This window comes from Anas platyrhynchos, chromosome 2 (genome assembly GCF_047663525.1).
Source record: "Anas platyrhynchos isolate ZD024472 breed Pekin duck chromosome 2, IASCAAS_PekinDuck_T2T, whole genome shotgun sequence".
NCBI classification, from domain to species: Eukaryota; Metazoa; Chordata; class Aves; order Anseriformes; family Anatidae; genus Anas; species Anas platyrhynchos.
Window position 1 is genome coordinate 67,183,136 of NC_092588.1, and position 25,519 is coordinate 67,208,654.

The 25,519-nt window shown below is 40.3% G+C and overlaps 1 long non-coding RNA gene across 2 annotated transcripts; it reads right to left on the minus strand.

Moving 5' to 3' along the window:
* Nucleotides 1–5,805: 5,805 nt before the first annotated feature.
* On the minus strand, nt 5,806–25,024 carry LOC140001903 (uncharacterized). 2 transcript variants are annotated; one of them, XR_011807654.1, is made up of 4 exons: nt 24,847–25,024; nt 14,757–14,900; nt 11,644–11,826; nt 5,806–11,075 (listed from the first exon to the last, which is right to left on the minus strand). It is a non-coding gene; the product is annotated as an uncharacterized lncRNA (long non-coding RNA). The 2 variants fall into 2 exon arrangements; XR_011807653.1 differs by lacking the exon at nt 24,847–25,024 and adding an exon at nt 16,355–16,547.
* Nucleotides 25,025–25,519: the final 495 nt, after the last annotated feature.

Below are 25,519 nucleotides of genomic sequence, written 5' to 3' on the forward strand. Positions count from 1 at the left end.
TCTGCATCACAGATGCAATGTTTCCACCCTGCAACTTCCTCCTTCAGCAGCAGTGGATGGCCAAGGTGCAGGAGGAGGCCAAAGAGCCTCCAGACCTGGCAGAGATGGAGCTTTGCCCAGCTCCTGAATAAGCACATCTCCACATGGCTGCTCAGTGCCATGTACATTCTTCTCCAACCAGCTCAAAAAGTCACTGGGTTTTGAACCAAGCACTGCCCCATGATGCTCTCTCACTCCAAGCCATGCACAGCACTAGGTTCTTTCATCTATCAGATCACTTATCTGTAGGTATCTCCTGCTCAGCTTCCAATTTCTTCCTTGGTGTAACACTTAGATAAGCTTTTCCACTCATCCCGATTGCTGTTAAAAGGTCACATCTTTAGCTCATATCAGCCCTGCTGACTGCTTGCCACTGATTTAACATAGCCAGTGACATGAGGGCTTTAAATCCTCAGTGTGTCTGCAGCCTGTAACCTGAGCCATGATGCAGAGAGTTGCTACATGGAAGTGTCCTTGCAAAGATACAGGGTTATCAGGGTACAGGAGGCAGTGTGAGCTGGATGACTGGAAAGAAATGTTCTTTTCCTGTAAGCGTGAATTAAGAGTAGACAAAGGAGAATGTGCACCAGCACCAGGTTCCAATCTTGCACCAGAGGCATTGCACACTCCAAGTGCCTCCCTAAATCTCTCTGGATATGATGGCAGGAAAGGAAGGTCGATAAGGCATCCCATAGGCCAGCTCCTTTACATCCTTGTTTCCTCCTTTAGGGGCCAAGAGGACCAAAATATACCATGCTCCTCCAAGGCTTAGTAGGAAGCGCTGACCCCAATCCTGTGAGATTATGGAGCATGAACTGTTTCTTCCTGTACTTGAAATCCATTCCACAGATGGCAGATGGCAGAAATGTTGGAGCATGTTCATGAAGGTGTATGGAGCTAGGATGTATACAGCACGAGCCATCGAGGAGGCAGAGCCGTGGAGCAAAACAAGAGGCAAAAGATGCCAATATAAGGAGCAGTTTGCTGCTCGGGGAACAGCAATGTGTCACATCTCATAAGGCACAGTTAGCGGGATCACAGCTTTACTGACAAAACTGAGTTGTGGGTCAGTATCACAAAAAAAGACGTAACAAGTAAAACAGGTGGTAATGGTAAAAAACACCCTCGTCTATATGAACAGATTTCGGCTCTCTTGCTCACCCACAAGTCTGCAGAGCCTGTTTTATTTGAAAACATGAGACAGTATAAGAATAAGGCTCTACCTGACACACCTTATCTTCTCTTTAAGGGTACAAAGGATCAGGTGTAGCTTTCGAATACAAGTCCTTCCTGGAATTGGGAAAGAGTGGATCACCAGTCACTCATGAAGCAGTTATTTCTTGGTCTGAAGAATTAACCTTGCCAAAGTAAAATGGGTTTCGTAACACAGAACAGAAAGAAAGAAAGGAAAACACAGAGCAAAGAGGTGGTGTATACAGTGCTGTAAAAGGAGGCAGGGAATGCATGTATCTGAAAAGGATTTGGAAAGTGACCTGACAGAAATGTCATTGTCCTAGAAAAAGTGGACGTGATACAGAATTTATTTGGGTAAATGTTGTTTCTTTTGTGAAACATCATTATTTTTAACAATAATACAATCAATAGGGAATATCATATTCACATCACCGTATTAGATAATCATGTCATTGGGGTTTTTTGTTGTTTTTTTTGGAGGGTTTTGGTGTTTGTTTTTTTTGTTATCATTGTTGTTGTTGGGTTTTCTCTACTGTTAAGTAGGAGAGGCTGAACTGGAAACTTATTCAGTGGCTGATAGTCCATTAAGCTACACAGAAACCCCAAGCTGGAATTTTGTAATAAGTTTTTCCAAAAAGTTTGAAATAAAGGTCTTTGATAAGACTCTGGGCATATGTAGGAGTGCATTTTCAAACAGTTGTTTCCGGAAAGTTGGCTGGAGATCTGGGAGGCTCGGTTACAGACACATAACAGCTATTCATGTTGTTAATGCAGAGAATATTGTAGATTCATGAGGAAGCCCTGGAGCAAAACAGTTAATAATATCGTGTAAACATTTTCCATACAGAGGTCACATATGACTGACACACAGCACTACCGATTTGATAAAACACTTTTGTAGACCAAAACAACATAAGCCAGGCTGTCACTCATTTGAGCCTTACCCTCAAGGCTTATTTAAGATATAGAAATGAAAACGAAGTGTGTTTTAGCGATACTCTCTCCTGTTTCTCTTCTGCTGCTGCTGGAAGGACCGGTAGGAGTTCGGTACATGTTAGAGGAAATTGTGGTACCTATTGGTGAATGACACTGCTATTTGTACTCTGTGCCCTACATGACCCAATCAATTCTCTGTTGTAATAAACACCATTGCCTGACTAAAGAATTTAACCTGAGAAATACTGAACCTAAAACAAATGTCATTTGACCTAGATTGGATTTTTTGTTTGTTTGTTCATTAAAATTGTTCATAAGGTTCCATTTCCTGAGGCAAGCCCAGGGCAATAGAAAGCAAATATAAGAACCAAAACATAATCCTTGACAATTTTATATTGAAACATCTGTGCTCATTTACTGCTTTATATCTTAATTATCCCACTGTACTCAAATATTAGAATTAACAATTCCAACTAGATATATTCAGAAATATCAAACCTTGTGGAAAAATAAAACCCAAACCACCTTGCCTTCTATGCATATCTTTTACTTATTTTATATTAATAGTTCTACCCCCACCCAGAATTTAGAAATGATGGATTTGCTCCTGAACTCAGAGGTTAGATTGTTGTGACAGCAAGCTATTCATGTCTCCTCACATCCTTTTTGTTAAAAAAGCTTTAAGACCTGTTACTAGAGGGAAATGACTAAGAAGTGTTATTGCAGGTAGTCTGGATTGAGAGTTTCCTCACTGTTTCTGTTGCTATCTGTTTCTTAGGATGTTTTTGCTCATTCAACCTTACACTTAAGGTGAGCACAAAATGTTACTGAGCTTGAGCTAGCCAAACACTAAAATTAATGTATTTGTTTCAGTCCTTTCTCCTGTAAATATCTAGAAAGGTTCAGGAATATTCCCCTTGATATCAGTTTGCAGAGCAGTTGTCTAACCTGCCTCAGTGATGGAAGCCACAGAGATGGCTGACCAATATGTGAGCAAAATAAATATCTTGCCACCTACTCCATAAGGGACCATAAGACCCTAACCCAGACCTGAATACATTCTAGAAGGCTAGAAGAATACCAACACCTTCCCATTGATAAGGAAGTATATTATGAAAACTATCAGAAAGTTACGTTTGCAGCTGGGTAGTGCATGGAACCATACTTTTCTGGGCTTAATTTAGAGTAACAACAGTTGTTCCAGGAAGCCAAGAGGGATGGACAAGCCCTTTCCACACTGACACCACTAAGAAGGGAGCAATGCTGCTGCCAGAAAAAGACTGGCTTTATAAGAATGTTACCAGTTGAGTCAACTCCCTCTCCAGATGAACCTTCAGCAGCGTATTTGTCATCCCCTGCCAGTGAAAAGTCCACTGTGGGACTGAAACAAATAGACCAAATCTATGATAATTACTGAAAATATTAGACTTCATTACAGCAGATGAGTTTGTCTTTGCATCACAACTGACATGCATAATGATTTTGCTGTTTTACTGAAAACATCTGGAGAAAGTATCATTGCACCATCTATCAGGAGGCTCTTTATTCCAGAGACAGTGTTTTATTGTATGTTTTAATTTGTGCTGCCTTATATTCTGTTGCATTAAACCCTGACAGCTTTCATAATTTATTATTTAATGAAATAGAAGAGCAAAGAGCAAGAGGGATTCACTGTATGGCTCACTGGTTCTCAGAGAGGAACACACACACACACACACACACACACACACACAAGATATGTTTCATACAACTTCTCTTTACGGACATACTCTTGTCTCTCACCACACATATTGGTGTTCTGGTAGCCCTGATGGACTAATGACATACATGTAAGCAGGACAAGATTTGTAATCACCCTTTACTAGACTGACTCATATTTGGGAAAAAAGAAAAAATGAGGATTCGGGGCACAGAGTTTCTTCTTGTGTACACAAAACCTTGCCTTCTTTTTCCACCACATGATAATGCTGGAGATCGACATTATGAAAAACACAGCAATGAAGTTTCTACAATTTGAGCTCTTTGGAGTCAGTATTTGAAGAGTCTCAGGCAGAAAAGAACAAGGTCTTTACTGCCAACCTCATCGCTGTTACAAGCACTGTGATTGACTCTGTATTGTTTGCTCGTTTTGATCTTGGGGTAAATCAAAATGAGTGGCATGAGTCCCCTTTTAGATCAAAACTTGACATCACTCTGAAGAGTTGTCACCAAAGTAGATTAGCCTTCACTTCAATCTTTGGCATGCATGATCAAATTATATTTGTTGTACGCATAGCTGTGTAATTTTGACTAGGGATTTTTGTATAAAAAGGTAGAATCCCGTGGTCATGAATTTTCTGTCTTGGTGACTCACTCCCTCTAGGGTCAACAAAGCTGACTTTGGGGACTGATGACCTTATGACAAAGAAGATACTGAGATTTTTTAGACTGTCATCACAACACATTAATTCCATCCAATTTCATTCTGCATTGAATATAGCTATATTTTTATTAGTATTAGTATTTCAGCATAGCTATAAAAACAAGCTTTGCCTATGAAGATTTCTGTTTTGCAATGCACAGCATCTTAAATACAAGATTGCTACAGAAATCATTACTCACATTAGGCGGGTTGTAAAATGGCTAAATGATTGCCCAAACATAATTATTAATGAGGACTCGTCGATAAGAAGGGTTTTCCTAATAATGACTCTTGGGAATCAGCTGAAAACATCACTGTATATTTCCATGTCAACTCTGAAAGAAAATACAAGAGGATTATGCCCATGCAGGGAAGCCAATGTGTGTTTGGCAAAGAGTCAAGCAGTAGTGAAAAGGACTGGCATTTTATACAGAGGGCATCATTACTGAATCATGGCCAAGGAGGAAAGGTTTGTATACAAAGTGAAAATACTTTTGCTGTCTCTGAGGAAAAGTTAAGAAAAGACTGAGTGCAAGAGGAAAAGGAGAGAGTGTGAAAAGTAAAAAGACGCTTTCAGTCTTAAAGCCTTACTGCTTTTTCAGTCTTAAGGCCTGATACTTCTGAAAATCAGTAACATTTTCCTCACCAGTGGGCTCAAATCTCAAAGAAGAATATTTGGATGAAGAAGCCAGGGATTGTTTCTATTTTGTAGTAAGAAATTAGGAAGTCTCATGAAGAGGGCGGAGCATTAACAGGATGGCAAAACAGCAAACTTAGGCACAGAGATCTTCTCTTCAAAATAATAATAAACATTTTCAATACTTAACTTGTATACTTTACTTACTTGCATACTGTGGTTATAAAACAATGATTTTAAATGTTATCAATATATGTAATTATACTATACAAAGTTGTGTTAACTAACATAGATTCTTTTTAAAAGTGAAAAAAATGAAGAACATAATTTGTAATTCTTTCAAGGTTGAGTCATCGGGTTTTTTTAGCCAACTTTCATAAGATTTTGAAAAAAAAAAAAAAAAGTTGGCTTTCACTCATACAAAAAATGAAGTCCCACTACAATAGTTCTCCAGAAAGAAAAAAAAAAAAAAAAAAAAGAAAAAAAAAAAAACTTGTTAAACAAATAGAATTAACTGATAGTATAAGGCAGTAATAAAAATACATACAATATCATTTTTTGCTTGTTGTTGTTCATCAGAGAATATCTCCAGTTCACACCAAGTCATTTGGAATCAGGGAACAGGACTCTGAGGAGCAATCAAAGTCTAGTATGCTTCACTAATAGAGTTTAGGAACCAGTAATTAATAGCATGCAAGTCATATTACACTGCTGCGGTGAAATAGGATTAAGCAGAATGAAGGAAGTCATTTCATTACTTTGAGAAAATTTCCCATTTCTTGTAATACTGATATAAATCTGCAGTAACTTTGATTGCTTGAATATAGCCACTCAAGTTGGACAATAGCAGAGAACAAAGATAGGCCATTGTCCTTTATCAAAATTCTCATCTCCTGGACATCAATCCCTATGCTTATTTTCAAAACTACTAACATCAAAAAAAGCAATCATTGCCTGTATATAATAGTGCTAAACCAAGAAGCTTTTGTGTATGTGATTCTTTCATATCATTCTTTGTAATGTATAAATGAAAGCTACAATCCACAGAAAGACTTCCAGGCACCTATTTATAGTTATTAAACTTCCTCCAATGTTAGACAACTATTTATTTCTGAGAAAATACAAGGTCCATATTCAGTAGAAATATGTTTGCTAACAGACCAGATGGAACAGAACAAACATTTAATTATGTCATTGTGCAACTCCAAGAGGATCAGCTAAGCTGTAATTTGTCATGTTATTCTGGTTTTGAATAGTTCACGCTAAACTGTCTGATTATATAAATTGATGTTGGCTTTCACAATAAAGGCATTTTTGCTTTGGAGTAGTAAAGCACAAAAAGGGATTTTCTCTCTAGAATTTGGGGTGTGGGGGAGCAAGTTTTCTATGGAAACTCTACTGCTTCCCAAAAAAACATCAGTTTACGAAATACCCCAGATGACTACTGTGAGCTAGGGTTTTTTGCAAAAAGGCTAAGGTATTTCCATGTGCTTTCATATGTCCAAAAGACATTCAGGTGTTATCCTAGGAATTATTTTTTATAGGAGATTGAAACAGAAATGATAGATCTGTTTGCTAAGGAACATATAACCTATAATTGATTTTACTCCCCTAAATTTGAATAATTCTTTCCTTTACCTAAAATGCATGAGCACATTCACATCTGTGGTCAATTTTGGCACAAAACTACACCACAGCGTCTCTCCAAAAACAAGTTGCTTTCTGCCCACATTACTTACTGTCTTCTCATCATTCTTACAATATTAACTCAGTACCACAATTAATTTCCAACACTTAGGTTACAGGCTTTAGTATTTTTGATTGATTGTTAGGTCATCCTGCTCAAAAGTGCCACACAAAAACAAAATTGGATAGGTAAATAAATACAGGATAAATAAATGTGATGTATTTAAGCAAATATGCTGGTGGAAAATGTGTTCAGTTATCAAGATTCATTAGGGCTTTTGAAGTCTATAATCATGCATGATGTAAAAACAAAGAAAGCTTTAAAGAAGAATGTAATTTAGATTAAATATACTGGTTTTCTGGAATTGTTGTAACACTGTTAAAATTAAGTACTGATCTAACAAAGCTGCCCATTCAGCACTTGTAAGCCTTGACTTCACTTTAATGCAGAACCAATTTTTACGAAAGGAAATCTCCTTGTTATTTTGTATTCTCCCCTTGAGTCCTCAGCCTGGATCCTATCCAAAAAAGAAGATGCATGAAGGTCATTTTTGGGAAGAAGAATGATATTACAGTGTTTCCTGTACCCTTGCTCCTTTTTCCTGTGTTTGCAGATTCCAGTTATTCTGTATATGTCTATAGAAGGTGTTCTGGTGTTACATTATCAAAACAATGACAAATTAAGATAAGTCAATCAAAAATCAGCTCTGTCCTGAAGTTTTTATTAAAATATTTTATGTCTTGACCATATTACTCAGTGCAGAGCTCTGAACACAATGTTGATAAGACATAAAACCCATCTCCTCCATTTAAAAGCTGGTAAATCACAAAGCCACGCAGTTGCAAGGCACAAAACACTCGTGTTGAAGCTGTCCTTTGCTGTAACACCACATGATTGGCATCAACCTATCTAGAGAATCAGGAGGAGAAACAGCGCCTGATTTCATCACCAGCCGTGCCAGAGTCAAGTTTAAAACAGTGCTGTCAGAGAGCTGCACTGTAGTTGGGATCACAAAGAACTTGAACCCAACATCTCTGTAACTTAGAGTAAAACACAGAAAATTATCTTTCCTGGACAAGTATAAAAATATGAAAGGTAATTAGAAGGAGCTGGAAAAGGATAACCAAAAAAGACAAATGCTTATAGGTGTTAGGAGAACTCTCCAACGGCATAGCATCTCCTGAGGAGTGGGTGCATGTTGCTGAGAGCAGAGCAGAGGCCTATGCCCACAGTGTGTCTGTGGCCTGTCCCAGGGAGCAGGCCCTGGTCCCCAGACAGGTGACGTGGACAGGCTCACCTCAGCTCTGCCCCGGCACCCTGGGAACAGGCCACTCTCACACACTGCCCATCAGCTGGCCCAAAACCTGGTTCAGCACTTTCTCCACAGCACACACAAGTAAGCAAGCAGGCAGGCAGGTCCACTCTCTTGTGGTCATGGTACCATGAGCCCCATAAAAGCCACACACCCCTAAATGTCCAGGCAGAAAATGTATCTTCTCTTCCCATTTCATTTCCTTTGTCCCTCATTCCCAGGAAAGCACTATCAAAAACTGATCTCTGGTTCCGGTCACAATCATGACAACAGGCCTGCCTAGGAAGGCTTCATTGTGTCTGTGAAGGAAAGATCCCCAGTTACATCTGCCCTCTGTAAGGTCTAAGTGTCCTCAGGTCAGCACTATATGTGGGTAGCAGCCAGCAAAAACGCCTGCACTTTCCTTGGCTTGTGCCATGAAGGACAGTGTAGGGTGACTGCGTAAGCTCCATGACCTCTCTGGGCACAGATTTTGTGGTGTCCATGCCTGTCTCCTGTGTGCAAACCACAGACAAAACTGGTGTCGGGGGAAAGGAATATTTTGAGAGCAGCTTGCTAGAGGTTCAGCTACTAATAATTTTTTTTTTCCTAACTTGTAAGAAGCACAAAGACTGTCAGAGAGCAGTGAGTGCAATATGGGTAAGAGGTGCAGGTACAGAGTGCATGGTACTACAGGACCTTACAGAAGAGGGAAGACTTGTTGGTGCAGACAAAAATCAGGTAGCTCCATTGTCTTGAAGAACAGATCTCACATTGTAGTGTGAACAGAAAATATTTCCGAAGAAGCTTATTCAATGAACAGTAAAAGATATTAAAAAAATCACAAGATCTATCTTTCCTCTTTAATAAGAAATGCAATGAAATTATTACACTGCCATTTGCAGCGCATAATAAGGAGATAGTTCAAAGGTTCAACAACTTATTCAAAATCTGTAGAAAATGCCTCTGAGAGAAAAATAGTGAGACTTAAAGACCTCAGCCTCTTTAACTTATCAAAGAAAAGACTGAGGAGAAATGATTACAGAGTTCAATTATCTCCATGAGGGAAAAACACTAATACAGGGATTAAGCCGTTTTAAAACTGGCAGCTAAAAGTGCAGCAAGAACTAAAGGCTGAAAATCTAAAACGTGACATCTTCACGTTACTAAATAGGCAGAATATTTTAATGGGCAGGGTAGTTTACCTCTGAAACATGGCAATAGAAGAAGTAGCAGATTACGCATCTTTCCTGGTCTTCAAATTAACTATCCTACACTAAAACATGAGGGAACTACGGCTTCTTAATGAAGCAATTATAGAGAAAATGTTAACAGGTACAAAACAGACCTCTTCTTGTAATCTCAGTCTGGGAAATGAACAGACTACTTCAGGTGAAAATCAAATATGCATAAACACAGAGCCAGCTGGAAGCTGGCTCCTTAAAGGAGAAAATTTGCAAGGCTGTAGACAAATTAAAGGTGTTAACCTTAATTATAAGTAGTAGTATGGGGTCATTCTTTTCAAATAACCTTTGGGTTTTAGTGGTCTTTTGCACAGAAGCTGAGGCAGAAATGATTTCCACAGCCCAGAGTATTCATATTCAGCAAAACTACTGACAGCATCTAGTCATTGCTGAAGTGACCGCTTTCAAATATGTGCAAAATGACTGCAGCTTCATATCAGTATTCATATATAATCCTAAAGGTCTTGATTAAAATTTCAAAAGAAAAATAAGATTTTAGATTTAAAAAAAAAATATTCTTCATGAAAACAGTAACCTTTTCAAAATGTGATATAAGATAGTTATCTAAAGTATTGTTTAAAATAGAAAAAATCTGACATATTATACAATTAAAGGGATTGAGCAGATTTTTTTATTATTTTTTTTTAATAGTGGAAATATATCAGGTTTTGAGAGCTTGCAAATTTTTGAAAACTTTTTTTTCTAATTTTTTCATCAGTGTAGTACCGAGGGTAAATCACACCATAGCCTTAAACTATAAAAATCAGAGATAAGTCTGTACCCAAGCCAGACATACCCACATGCATATAGTAATATGCACTCATACACATGGATCAGATGCAAGTAACAGAGTTAGACTTCATGTTTGCAAATTGTATTTTTTTCTTTTTTTTTCTCTAAAATTCAAGTGTTGTAATGTAAGCCTTATTAGATTTTCTACTTATTATTAACCTGGAGGCCCTTCAGCCTCCTCCCTGCTCTCTTTCTTATTCGTTTTTATACTTCTAACCCGATGCAATCTGCCTGCAGGGGCAAATACAGTTATCTCCTTCTAAATTAAAATTGTAACTCATTTGGTACAGTTTACACAAGGCCTCAGCTTTGACACATGCAATTACTATGAACATAGAAGGAACATGATTGCTGAGAGCCACCAGAAATGGAGTTTAATCAGAAAACATGGACTTGTTCCAACAGATTTATAATTTCACCACTTGCTATTCTTTTATGTTCCTGAGCGTTCGGATAATTAGAAACACTGTTGTGTTTTTTTCTTCCCAAGAGGCCAGGGAAAGCAAAATTTCTCCTTTTACATTAACAAGATAAAATTATAATACAAACAATCCATAACTTTTTTGTTGAAATGACAAATTCATACAACATTAATTTTAGTACTTACAAAATGTTACAAATAATTTGGTCTGTAGTATTTGTATGTACCTCACAACATAGACATGTGTGAATTAATTACCCATTCAAGCGGATGGCCTAGTCTGACAGCTTTTCCTCACATAAGAACCTCTAGGCAGCTCACCTAGCCAGTCTTAGAAGGCAGCTTTTTTAAGATAGTGTTTAAAAATGTGAGGTTCGCTTCTTTTGCCACTGGTGTGGAATGATCTTCCTGGGCAAGGGATCAGATTGCAGGTCTGGGAAAAAAATAAAAAAATAAAAATTGAGATGTTAAGGAGCCAGATCCATAGCCCTGCCTGATCTCTATGCCTCAAGCTCCTCTCTCAAAAGGCTATTTTAAATATGTTTGATGAATTTCAGCAAAAGATGGAGCTGAATGAACAAAGAGACACTACTCGCTGTAATTAGGAAAGGAAGATTTAGACTTCAGCTATGTGACACCTCGCATCATCATGCATTCTCCTAAAGGTACCGGTGCTCATGACTTGATTACTGTTACAAATGAAACCATCTGAGCACTAAACATAACTGAATAGACACATGCAACATTGCAGGGTTTTACAGTCTCTTTACCATGGTCTGAATGCATTCTTTTAACTTACATTTTAATATCAAGTTTTCCAGGCTGGTAGACAGGCCTCTGGGAGGTAAGGGTGAGGGTAAAGAAAATGCACAGTTTAGGATGTGCTCTGCAGTACAAACATGGTCCTGAAGCTCTGGCTGCCTTTTCAAGAAGCCACCTGCTTTTTATTTCTCCTTGTGTTAGCTATTAACTTTGCTGCCACAGGCACAATTCATACATACAAGGTCGGGGGCTTGGACAGGAGCAGCTGCTTTTTCAAGTGGTTCGCCTCAGTTCCCAAGGCAGTCAACTCAGCTGCGACAGCATATGTGACCTGGATACACGAATTCACCAAAAGATGATTTTTCTTGTCCCTGACACAGTCTTTTCTGCCGTATACTTAACAGTGGTGCAAATCTATAAACCTGGAAGGAAACAAACTGTAAGATAAGTTGTGGAAAGAAAGACAGGAAAAAGAGAGAAAGAGAGAAAGAAAGAGAGAAAGAAAGAGAGAAAGAGAGAAAGAGAGAAAGAGAGAGAGAGAGAAAGACAGAAAGAAAGACAGAAAGACAGAAAGAAGGAAAGAAGGAAAGAAGGAAAGAAGGAAAGAAGGAAAGAAAGAAAGAAAGAAAGAAAGAAAGAAAGAAAGAAAGAAAGAAAGAAAGAAAGAAAGAAAGAAAGAAAGAAAGAAAGAAAGAAAGAAAGAAAGAAAGAAAGAAAGAAAGAAAAGGATTACCTAAACCCTAAACATTGCTGCTGAAGTTGCATATCTCCAGCAAACTACTTGATCTAGAAGTTTCTCTGTGTTATTAAAACCATAACTTTGGTAATGGTAGAAGACATCAAATTTGTAAAGAGATGGTAAAATGGACCAAACAAGCAAACTGGTACCATCGTGTCTGTGTAAATCAGGAATGCCTGAGTCCAGATCCAAGACAGATTTATCTTATTTGGCCCCAGGAAGGAGATGAGCTTTGATGTTGGGCAAGTGCTCATCTGCTTTTTTCTTAATCCTGTTTGGTTTCCTCTCAGCCCATTCTACGAAACCTCAGCCCAGGGATCCCTGCACTACGTCTCTGGGACTGCAAATGCAGGACATGCAACACAAAGAAGCCTGCTGTTTGTTATTACAGGTGCTGCTTCCAAATTTATTACAATTGCTGCTTCCATTGCAATTGCTGCAGGCTGTTCCCTGTCTTTTTCAGCACAAGAAGCAAAAGCCATCAAACAAATTCAGTAGAAGTCAAGTTCAAAATAAACAAAAGGAAATGGCTCATCACATAGCAGTTCTAGGGCTACGAAACTCCTCACCCCAGAGGCTGCAGCTGCAAAATTCCAGTGGGGCTCAAGTGGAAGCTGCAAAAGTTCTTAAAACTTCCCCTGAATGTTATAAAAGGGATCACAGCAGGCTTGAGAAATACCCGCAGGTGGGGAAGTCCCCAAAGGGGACTATTTTATACATGTGCCTTTGTTGTTCCCAAGCCATTTGCTTTGGGATGTTGTTGGAGGCAACATAGTGGATTTGATGACCTGTGCCACCCCTGCCACTCCTCTGTTTTTAAGACTGATAAATCCCACCAGTCTCCGGTCATCAGCACCTGGGACTTTTCCAAGCTCAGGGCTGCAGCTAAACTGCTGAGTAGAAGAGCCAACATTAGAACTATCCCCCAAAGATATGCCTAATTCCTTTTTTAACCTGTTTCTGATCTCCACATCATCTTGTGAGAGTATAACAATGAATGTTACTTTAAACATACCACTTGGCACAGTCATTGGGAGCTCTCTACTTGCCATGTTATGAGAGAACGGTAACAAAAAGTATAGGAGATATCATATTATTTCCCATGCACTCATATAGTTCTTTTTTCCAGCTTCGAGCAGTTCATTTACTTATTTATATTTATCTACAACTCAGTGCAAAATTGTTCTCACAAAATGCTAGAAAATACGTATGTTAGGAAGAATCTTGGAGAGTTCAACATGAAATTCTTTTACAGATAATGTAAGCATACGGATTTAAAGAATAAACATTTATTCCTATAGATGATTTGCAATTCCTATTATGGTCTTCTCTTGTGCTGAGTTTTCACTAAATATAGACTCTCAACATTTATATGAGACGCTTCTGCACCCCTCTGTCTTGGTTCAGGCGTTCACAGGCACATAAATTTAACCTAAGGGAGTGGGTTAGGACACTGAGCAGTGTGATATGAAGGTGAAAACACCAAACATCAAGTGTAGTTGTGGAGAATCCACAGCACATAAAAAGAAAGAGTTATAAAAAGGGATAAGCTGTATTTTTACAATGGTCAGGAAAAAATTATAGTAACGATGGCCAGATAAAAATGAGGATGGACTAAAAACACTTTAAAATTCAATTCATTTCTATTGCTACACTTAAACTATTTTCATTCTCCTGTGTTTGCAAGCAGGGATAAAAGCAAGGGTTTAGAGTGCCGTAAAAATCTGCTGCCCTCTGAAAACATGAATTATTTGCTGGGCCAGCCTAGGCTGCCACTAGATGGTGCTGCCAGCCTTATAAAGCCATAACTGGATTAATGTGTGCTCTCTAAGGGGAGGAGGGAGTTGTTCCACGAACTGGTGAACCAACACGTGGTAGCTCCTTGCACATCTCAGCCACCTTCTCAGGTTCCCAGGCTGCAATCATTTCGTTGTTCCCTAACGTCTCCTGAGAACTCACAAGTATAAAATTTTACGGTTTAATTATCTTTTTGCTCCATCTCTTCCCAGTAGTTCTCGGCCCGCTGCCTGTGTCCCTAGCTATGAGCTGGCGCTGTGTCTTGGCCACGCTGTGTGTGTCCACCAGCCTCTGCTGACAGGCACAGGCCCACTGAGCCCATGCTCCAGCCTTCCCATGGCAGGGTCTGGCCTTGCTGTCCCGTCTTTTCACTCAGCTCCAGAATTTCAAAGAGCCTGTATGATGCTGCCAGGATGTCTTCTGCCGTGCCGAAGCAGCTTCGTGAAGAGACACCTTCTCTCGGAAAGCCTCTTTAGGGTTTATATACATGTATATTCCACAGTTCACTTATCTGATCTCGTTGATTCTTGCTGCTGTGCTTTTTACCACCTCCACTGGTGCTTACCATCTTCATTTTCACCAGGTAAACAAAAACAAAACAAAACAAGCAAACAAAACACTTTTCCCAAGCAATCCTCTACACAGATGCTCACTTTTGAAATTCCATTGGCAGACGCTGTAGTGAAGACGGAATCCAAAAGAAGGCATTAGTGGTTGAGTTTTTGGCTAACACCTGCTGACAGCTTCCTATGCACTCCCTTCCACCTCGGTAGGGGAGCAGCATTTTCACCAGTCAGCCTGTTACCAGAAACTTACTTCAGACAGATGTTGAAACACTGAAGACATTTCAGAGGCGAGCTACAAAGGTGGTTGAAGATAGGAGAGAGTGTCTCCCCCTGAGACATTCAGAGTCCAACTCTGTCCAGTTAAAAAGTGTTTAAGCACCATCGAGGCTCAAGTCTGGAAAAGAAAGGAAGAATTAACAGAAGACCAAAAGATGCAGACATAGCATGCCCAACATGCTATCTGCGTACAACTGAATGTGTTCACGTGCGTCTGGGGACACCTCATGCAGTTCCTGGGGACATTGCACTGGCTGGGCTGATGCAGAGCAAGTAGGCATTTGTAAGCAAACCAGGCACTCACTGAAAGCACCAGGCTTACAGTGGGTTACATACAGACCATGCACGTGTGCCACAATCTGGTGAGGTTTTTCAGATACACAGAAAGAAGCCTGGTCGGAGGTGCTCAACTCAGGTTGTGCAGTTATCTGAAGGGCTGATGGAAAAGACCTGTGAGGTGGAAGGAGCTAAAACTTAGCAGACATTTTTATATATCTATAATGGGGAGAAAGTTTTTAATTAGGCAGATGATAGGACAAGAGGGAATGGTTTTAAACTAGAAGAGGGGAGATTTAGGTTAGATGTTAGGAGCACATTCTTCTCTCAGAGGGTGGTGAGGCTCTGGCACAGGTTGCCCAGAGAAGCTGTGGATCCCTGGAAGTGCTCAAGGTCAGGCTGGATGGGGCTTTGGGCAACATGATCTAGTGGGAGGTGTCCCTGCCCGTGGCAGGGGGTTGGAACTGGGTGGTTCCTTCCAACCCAAACCATTCTGAGATTCTAGGATACAGAGTCAAGGAAGAAGGAAGGAAGGAAGGAAGGAAGGAAGGAAGGAAGGAAGGAAGGAAGGAAGGAAGGAAGGAAGGAAGGAAGGAAGGAAGGAAGGAAGGAAGGAAGGAAGGAAGGAAGGAAGGAAGGAAGGAAGGAAGGAAGGAAGGAAGGAAGGAAGGAAGGAAGGAAGGAAGGAAGGAAGGAAGGAAGGAAGGAAGGAAGGAAGGAAGGAAGGAAGGAAGGAAGGAAGGAAGGAAGGAAGGAAGGAAGGAAGGAAGGAAGGAAGGAAGGAAGGAAGGAAGGAAGGAAGGAAGGAAGGAAGGAAAGAAAGAAAGAAAGAAAGAAAGAAAGAAAGAAAGAAAGAAAGAAAGAAAGAAAGAAAGAAAGAAAGAAAGAAAGAAAGAAAGAAAGAAAGAAAGAAAGAAAGAAAGAAAGAAAGAAAGAAAGAAAGAAAGAAAGAAAGAAAGAAAGAAAGAAAGAAAGAAAGAAAGAGAAAAAAATACTTTTTTTTTTGCAAGAACTGAAGAACTGTCTCTCTGGCTCCAGCTATCACTGGTTGGTGAAACAGAACAGAACAATACCTGACCGTACCACCAAATGTCTGCCTTAAGCCTGCAGCTACAGTTCACTAAAGCGAGATTTCTCTTCAGGGTGTAAAACTTTCCTCCGACATCCGAAAGGTGAGCATTTACAATTGCTGTAACCACCTCGCTGTCGATAAACCAACTGTTACAGCAGTAGCACACACTGCCATTGTGCAGGGGCACTACCCCGTATTGCAATATGTCCAGAAATACCACATACCCATGTAGGATTCATGTACCCAACATCCTGAGTTTATTCACAGAAAAAAATACTTATCTTGTTTGCCAGAGTCGCAGTGAAGTCTGTAGTTACAGTAAGATTGGCTTATCACTCTTAATAGGGAAAGGCAGCTTGTTTTCTGCTTCTCTAGGTTGCAAATCCCTTTAATAATTACTTTGCTGGAAGAGAGGAATGGCTGAACTTGGCCCTAGGAATTTGCACTGACAGACAAATGAAGAAATCTGAGGCTGAGGCTGACAGATCCATTTAGCCTGTTCTGAGCGGGCAAGATGTGTAGAAGAAAGGAACAGAGAGAGCTGCTAGAAGCTTGAACTGCAAAAGATGTCTCCTTATGAAATCCTGCAGCTGATGGGGTAGCCCACTTTGCCCTACCTGTTCAGGGTCTGACTCCGTGCTACAGATTTCATGCCTGTGCATCTAGATAAACAGTGTCCTTAGAGGAAAGCATTATGGACACTGAATGCTCAGAATAACACCCCAGGTTAATACAGCTTTACTACCTCACCTAGAGTTATGGTCTTCACTGACAAGTATTTCATCCCCTGTCCCATATCCCAGTGCTACCTCGTAGAGCACCCCAGGAAGGGACATGTGCTCAGAGTGGTCCTGATGGCCTCTCGAGCACAGTGTATGCATGTGTGTGCATGAATATATATGAATTATAATTATATATTCTATTTATATAGGTATGATGCAGTTGCAAAGATTCTGGTTAAGTGGGAGGCTATCAAGCTGTATTTCTTGTAACCTGGAGAACAAAACAATCACTAGGAATTCAGCATTCCTCCCAGGGGAGAGGGCTAAGCCAACAGCTCCATGCATGCTGTGGCTTCTGTCATGGCTCATTTTTGGAAAAACAGTCTAGAAAATTCTCTTCATCATATCACATAGCAAGAGGCAGCAGATCAGTGGCAGTAAAGAGGAAAAGTTATGGGAATAAAGTTTTCCAGTGCTTGCTGAAGAATCCCAAGAAGCAGTTAAAAATGAGGGGGAAAAAAAAATCTTTACAATGATCTGAAGAAATGGATGTGCTCTGAGAAAGCTCCTTTTAAGTCATTGTCGTTTCCTGATTCACAAACACTTCATGTGACAACAGCAGGCTCACTGATAATACTGTTACAGAACTTGAGACTTTTAGGGCAGTTGAGCCCTTACATACATTTCAGCTTGGCTAGTGTCATATTTTGCTTCTCTCTGATGCTGACTTCGACCATTCCCAGAGTCTCTGGCAGCTGGCAGACCTCCTCTGCAGTTCATTAGTTTAACTTCCTGGCCAAAGAGGTAAAGTCCACAACTTCCGCAGCATTCAAGCAAAAAAACCACCTGATTGTCCAGGCTGATCTCTATAACTTGTGCTCCAAGTCTCAGAAAGTAACTATTGCATTAATTTCTACTTCATTTTGAAGGACGTCTATCTTTTTAGTAAAATTCTAGTGAGAGGGATGTAAGCATCTGAAAGGAGGTCTTTGAATGTTTAATTATTTCACTTTCACTAGTCCTTCCTCAGATTACCTCTTCTCCAATTGAATTTGAAGCTGGATGTTTTTAGCTTCTTGTAGGTATTGAATCTTGTTACAGTATTGTCTTCTGCTGGGTTAGAGTCATCTGATACTAGAAATCTCCCCAGGTATATTTAACTACAGATCCTACAAAGTTCATCAGGCTCCAAATTTCTCACCAGATGCATTTTACCAGACCGTAAAATATTCTTTTGTGTTCTGTCTGACACCTCACTTATAGGTCAGTGTCATTTATGAAGGGAGGATGTGGTACTCTGGCAGCAATCTCACTCCTGCAACAAGCAAAGGACTGCCAGGGCAGACAGGCACTCGAGCCGAACAGGAGAGCCATGTAATTGCATGATTACCACTTGAGTGGGAGCCTGAACATTGCGCTGGGAGGATGCTAGTGCTGGGCTGATGATCCCTTTGCCCTCTTAATAAATTCATCACCTCTGAATAACTGTTTCCCTTCTCTCTGCCTCGCTGTGATGTGAGCCAAAGAACTACGGCGCTTTAATTAAAGGGTACAGACAGGGCAAATTCATTGAGGGCAAATTCACTGCAACCACCACGCAGGCATGCAACACCCACAGCTTCCTGAGCACAGCGTGTGAGTAGCTCTGTATTGACAGCTATGTGCAGGGACAATAATCTCTGCTGCTCCTATAGCCATGGAAAATCCTCCACTGGCTGGCCTGTGGTTACTGATGGCTGTGGGGTTGTGCAAAGTCACACCGCCGAGCTCAAACCTCATGTAAAACACTGTGTTTAACGGGGGCTGCTCAGCTGACCAAGGAATCTGTATGATTATTCTTCTCTGCCACTGAGTAGATTTTCTAGGACCTATCCATCCTGGCCAAAGCTTTGGGAAAACAGCCTGGGCTGGCCAGCAGCAGCACGGTATGGGGCTGGAGTCACTGGCAGGGAGTTCCTGCTAAGCAGTAACTGGGTACCTACTGCCATCTTTTCCCATCTTACATAACTGACGTTAAATACTACTACTACTACTACTACTACTACTAATAATAATAATAATAATAATAATAATTAACATTTACCTTCTGGCCAGAGCCAGTGAAAGCGTTAAAATCTGAGTACAAGAACAGTATAGAAAAAGACTCTGCAATTTATAACTGAACCATTCCAAATGATTATTACTTCTTGACAGGTTTATAAGCTTTCACATTAAATTATTGTGCTCAGTTTCACCATCCTCATTGTTTGTCGTTGTGGTTTATTTCTGTAAAACATTTGAGTTTAAACATTACTAACAGAAAACGTTCTGTTGAAAGAATTGCCTTTTTATTGGTTGGGCGAATTTAAGCTAAGCTGTAGAAAAGTTGGGTTCGGCCATATTAATTAACCACTCCGCTCTCCAGTGCCTAGAAATAATTCAGAGCGTGAATAAGAACAGCTAAACGATACTCAGCTCAGCCAAGAGCCTATCTAAATTTAACTACTGTATCATGTTAATGAGAGATATAATGCCCTGTGTCCACAAACAGATGGTGTTAGCCCACATTAATAAACTCACTGGAGAACTTAATATGCTTAGATTTAGATGGGTTATTCCACGGGATGACGCAGCTGATGACGCATCCTGAAGCAACATCTTTGTATCTGGCAGTTCTTTATCGTCTTACTCTGTGCTACAGGCAACGCCGTCTGCTCTCCCTGTGCCCTGTCTCGCCTCTGGGTTATCCTGGCCGGTGGATACGGAGGTGCAGCCCTTTGTGGGTCTTATTTGTGGAGGCCAAGTACAAGCGGGATAAAACACTTGCTGTTGCACAACCATACTTTGTATTTGTGTTGCGTGATCCCTGGATTTCACTGACCCCAGGGAAGACTTGTGCATCCGTCTGTATTTGGAGAGCAGTCAGAGTATCCCTGTTCTCTCTGTATACATATACATATATATATATGTTCTCTTTATATATACATACACATATATATACTCTCTCTATCCCTATTTTCATTTCTCTCTGACTTACTTATTTGCTTTTCCTCCCTGTTCTCCCAGCAGCATGGGGCTGGGCACACAGCTAAGGGAGACGTGGCTGCACGTTCCTGCCTTGCCCTGTCTCATCTGAGGGCAGCAGCTGCTGTGGAGCTGGCGTGGTCAGGGGCATGAGCTGGGCAGAAAGCCACTGGCGCTGCTGTGAGTCCCATATGGTCTCTTTTTCACTACAGGCTGTGATTTTGCCTCTCCTAAAATCTGCCTCCCAAGGCAACAGATTGGGTCTGGACATTCTTGCCCAGGGATCTTTTGGCAGCTTATCCTGATTGCACTTCCAAAAGCATAAAATGTTTGTACGTTATGTTTTGCATATTTAACCACTGCTACTGGCTTACAGTAAATAAATATTTGCAACATATTAAATAACAGGCTTTACTACCTCAGAAAAAGTAACTGAAGCCATTTCATATGATTGCAAAGTGGTATTGGATTTGATTGGATAGTGGCAATAATTTCACCAGCGCAGCTTCTAGTGATTTCATTTATATGAATTTGATGCACCTTACCAGCAATGTCCTTAATTATTTCTCTCGCTATTTTGTTATATAAATAATGCACAGAGCTTCCAAAATTAAATCTTTTGGATACTGCTTCACTCATCTCCTAAAAAATGTTAACTCAGTGCTCTGTAAGTAAAGGTTACCTGATACAAAAGTATGTATTTACCTTTGTAAATGCATACAGGAAATTAGAAATGAGAAATCGTAGGAAGCAGGTGGAAAAGAACATGTGCAAACTAAAAGTTAGATGTGTTGGAACTCAGAAGGTATTTTCATAAGATATTGTAATATTTGCACAAAGATACAAGTGTGAAGTCTGCAGAAAGCTTAAGTTGTTCTTATCTAGTTTATATAATGTGATCAGGAAGATGGAAAATGTTGACTCGGTGCTTAGTATTCCGACTTGCAGAAATTACCATGACAGTATTACAGAGCTTTAGCCGCTGTGTGGTTGGGCATGGGTTTTAAATACGGACAGAGAAAAATTGCTTCTTTCGAGCGTAAGTAAAGAATTTGATGAGCAGGCATACTCTGCTTGCTAATGACATACATACCAGAAAAGTCACAGAAAATAATTTCAGGATTTCATTTCCTACCTTGTAAGATTATCTTATGTTAGGGACAGAGCCTGTTTCATTCCCTCAGGATTGTTCTTTTCTGTTAGGACTAGAAACAAAGAGTCCTTTCAGCTGAGACATTCAGAGAAAGAAGAGGAAGGTGTATGAAGATGAGAAAGTAATGAACACAGAGGTAGAGGGCTATCAGCATAGCACAGCACTGAAAATATGCTGCTTTAATTTGTACCTAGTACACTTTATCTGTGCCCTACTTTCATCTTCATATACCTTGGTTGTGTGGCCATCTATAAGGATGTGGTTTCTGCAGTAAGAACTGAGCCTAGACCTGAACCATCTCTAAGAGCCAATGCATTTAAAGGTCAGTGAGATACTGCCAGAGCCACTATGGTCTCATCTTCCTCGGTTTTAGTTTGAGAGCAACAGGGGGGAATAAAATACACAAGACTTGAGATGCTCTTGAGTAATTCTGGCATTTCCTATTCAGGCCCTCACAATGCCTTCACCCCTGGGTGGCCTAATCACCCTGCAGCAGCAATATCATAGCACTTACACATCGCTCTCCTGTTCTTTTCACTCCCAAACAAAACTCCTGAAGTTTTATTGACTTAACCTTTTACTGAATGCTGATGTTTCTGCCCTTCTGTATGAACAGTGTATTGAGGACCAGGCTAAAAACACGATGCAAAATGGCAATGGAAGACGATTGAGTATGAGGCAGATCTCACATCCCAGAGCAATTTGCTTTAGTCTTGGACTGTCTTTTGAAAAAGTCAAGCAAGGCTCCAGTTGCCCCAAATTTCTTTCCATTAACTGGTGAAAGATAGAAGCAGCACACACTGTTCCTTAGGCTCAGTTACCTTCCTAACCCTGTGTGTCTTTTGTGGCATCCAGTGGGAGAATTTAGCACCTGGCAAAGTCTCTGCAGCCTCTAATGTGCCTGCTCTTGCTCTCAGAGACCATCATCAGTGTTGACAAGTTTGATCTCTGTTCATAGAATCACAGAATGTTTTCTGTTGGAATGGACCCTAAAGATCATCCAGTTCCACCCCCTGACATGGGCAGGGACACCTCCCACCAGACCAGGCTGCCCAAAGCCTCATCTAGCCTGGCCTTGAACACGTCCAGGGATAGGGCATCCACAGCTTCTCTGGGCAGCCTGTGCCAGGGCCTCACCACCCTCTGAGAGAAGAATTTCTTCCTTATATCTAATCTACATCTTATATATATATACACTATATAGATATACAATATATATACATGTATTATACACACACATACATAATATCTAATCTAATCTTACCCTCTTTTAGTTTAAAGCCATTTCCCCTTGTCCTATCCCTGCACTCCCTGACACAGAGTCCCTCCCTAGCTTTCCCACAGGCCCCTTTAGATACTGGAAGGCCACTGTAAGGTCTCCCCGAAGCCTTCTCTTCTCCAGGCTGAACAACCCCACCTCCCTCAGCCTGTCTTCATAGGAGAGGTCCTACAGCCTTCTAATCATCTTCATGGCCCTCCTCTGGATATACGTCCCTGTCCTTCCTGTGCTGGGGGCCCCAGAGCTGGACACAGGGCTCCAGGTGGGATCTCACAAGAGCAGAGCAGAGGGGGAGAATCACCTCCCTCGCCCTCGCCCTGATGGCCATGCTGCTTTTGATGCAGCCCAGGATATGGCTGGCTTTCTGGGCTGCAAATACTTTTGCAGTTGCTGAAGCCAAGGCCATGTGGGAATTATAACACTGGGAATCTTGAGATGGAGAGCACATATTTAAGGAAGTGAATAATTATTTCTTGAAAACGCTAAATTGCACTTACTAATAAATCCTGAATGAGATCTCATCGTTGTTTTTTGTTTGTTTGTTTTTATTTTGTTTTCTGTCACAAGTACCTCTAATTTCTTCAGGCTAACACGTCCAAGATAACCCAGCACCATCAAAACAAGAAATTGCTGTTCTTCCCACAAACCTGCCATTAGCTCCAGTTGTTCTTTTCCTGATTCAAGAAACTCAAATGGATTCTACTTTGCTTTCTACATGTCAGAAGGAAAATATGAGCACATTTCATTAGAGTATCTGTATTACTGCTAGTAATTCAACATGAATATATTTGATATTTCTCTTCACAGAGTACATTTGTTTTCCAATTTTTTTTAAGTCTGTCTTTTGGCTTGAATTCTGAATAGATTTGCAACAGGAATCGTGAGGGAAAAAAGAAGAAAAACTAAAAGAAAAAAACAAACAGAACTTTAAATCAACTGTTGATGAAAGAAAGAAAGAAAGAAAGAAAGAAAGAAAGAAAGAAAGAAAGACAGAAAGAAAGAAAGAAAGACAGAAAGACAGAAAGACAGAAAGACAGAAAGACAGAAAGAAAGAAAGAAAGAAAGAAAGAAAGAAAGAAAGAAAGAAAGAAAGAAAGAAAGAAAGAAAGAAAGAAAGAAAGAAAGAAAGACACTGTTATTTCAAGGGCAGAGGCGTGTCTGAATTGTGCTGGAATAGGTATCAGCTGATTCTACCAAATGGCCATCAAGGTCAAGGACCATCTTAAAAATCAAAGCAAGGACTTTTTCTAGGCATGAAAGAATATTACTATTTTGAAGATTAGTGCTGTGGTCAACTTATTTGCTCTTTTATGAACATTTATTTGATTTGTTTTAGAGAAAGCCACTTCAGCTGTTAAATACTGAATATCCTTTTTCCTACTTCAGGGTTCACAGAAGCATATTTCATAATTGATATTTGTATGCTTTTTATATGAGTCATCTTATTTGTACAGCTCCCTATAAATCATCTGAATGAATGACAGAAAGGACCAATTAGAGCTTTTGTGTGCTGGGGTAGAATGGCACTTATATGTTTGTGCAGTCTCATTTCAATAGTTTCAGGTTCCACAGTTTCCCTGAGGAGATTATTTGAGAGCTTACCGCAACATATTCTCATGGTAGTCAGCTTCAACATTTCCTTTTCCAATTGTATCATAATACACTTACATGCAACATAATGTATTACACATTTTCTTCTCCTGTGAAGCAAGGTAGATTCCATAAATCCTGCAATAAATTCGTCAACCCTTCCTATGCCCTTGTAAGTGGTTATTAGATGAGCTATATAACATATGTGAGCCTTGACAGCAACACCATAGTTTTGTGATTTGCACAAAAAGTAGCAATCTCACCCCAATACTACAGCCATACTTCATTCAATCTCCTAATTAATTCACAAAAAATTGGACTATGGAATAACTAAATACTTAATCCCACTTCAGCAACCCAGTACACACACTGATAAAATACTGCTCTTTCTAAATGCATGGTTGCACAGTCTTAACCCCCTTTTCTCAGGGTCATATAATAACAACCCAGGAGCAAGTTTCATCATACGTCTCTGAAAGGATCCAGGTAAGCTTTCCAGCTTGCTGCACAGAAAGGAGTAGTGTCATATAAGTGTGCTTTTTATTCTGTCCTGCCAGTCCCTTCACTGCCCCAGTTTACCATACGCCAAACTGGTTTGCTTGCGGAGTCCTAGCCTGCCTTTCCCATTCAAGCTGTGCCATAAGATTTCCCCTACACCAGGGTTCATGCTCATTTTTATGGATACCATTGAAGGGGACTACAGAGATGGGGACACACATTCCCAGAAACTTGAGAAAGCGAGGCTGGACGCTGGACATTTTAAGTTATCTGTCTTTAGTTATACTGATCACAGCAGAATCTTAAGAAAAACAAATGACATCCAAAATCCTGATAACTCCATAACAGCTCAGGTATGTTCATATTGTACCCAAAACCACCCAGAAGATGGCTTCCATTTTTGGAATCTGACTGTAAAAAAATAATACAACACACTCAGCAGAACTGGGGAAGCCTGCTTGCATCTCATACCTCATTTTCCCTGTTTTCCTGCTCCAACACCATCATTTCTTCTTGTCTTCCATGCCTGCTGGACTGGGAATGAGTGCATGTGCCAGTCCTCTGACAGGCTGTGCACTGGGCAGCCAGTGGCCACCACCTTCTGCCTGCTGGCCTCGCTTAACTCTTCAAGAACTCTGCTATCTGTCATTGAAACTAGCCCCTATGAACTAATCACCAGCTTAGTCATCGGAGAGAGAGCAAAGGAGAGGGCAGCCAAATTTTCCAGAACACAGCTAAAATACTTTAGAGAGCTGAGGGTTGGAAGGGATCATTGGATCATGTACTCTGGCCTTTATGTCATGGGCCATTAAGCCACATCGCCAGTCCCAAACCTGACTGCATAGCTTGCGTACGATTAAAATTGTTAAATTTGACTGAGATTTCCTCAGTTCCCAACCACTGATACTTCTTACTTGTTTTTCTAGTACTTAAAAAGCTTTAGGTCGTGGTACTTGTTCCATGTGAAGGTATTTAAACACTGCAGTAACTCTTAAAAGATCTGTTTGATAAATTAAATTGATGTAGCTTTCTAAATGTATTGTTGTAAGATATTTCTTCCAGCCCTCTAACATTTTTTCCAGGTCTTTTCTGCACCAGCTGATCTTTAATGTGAAAACTACACACCTTACTCTAGCGTCAGTCT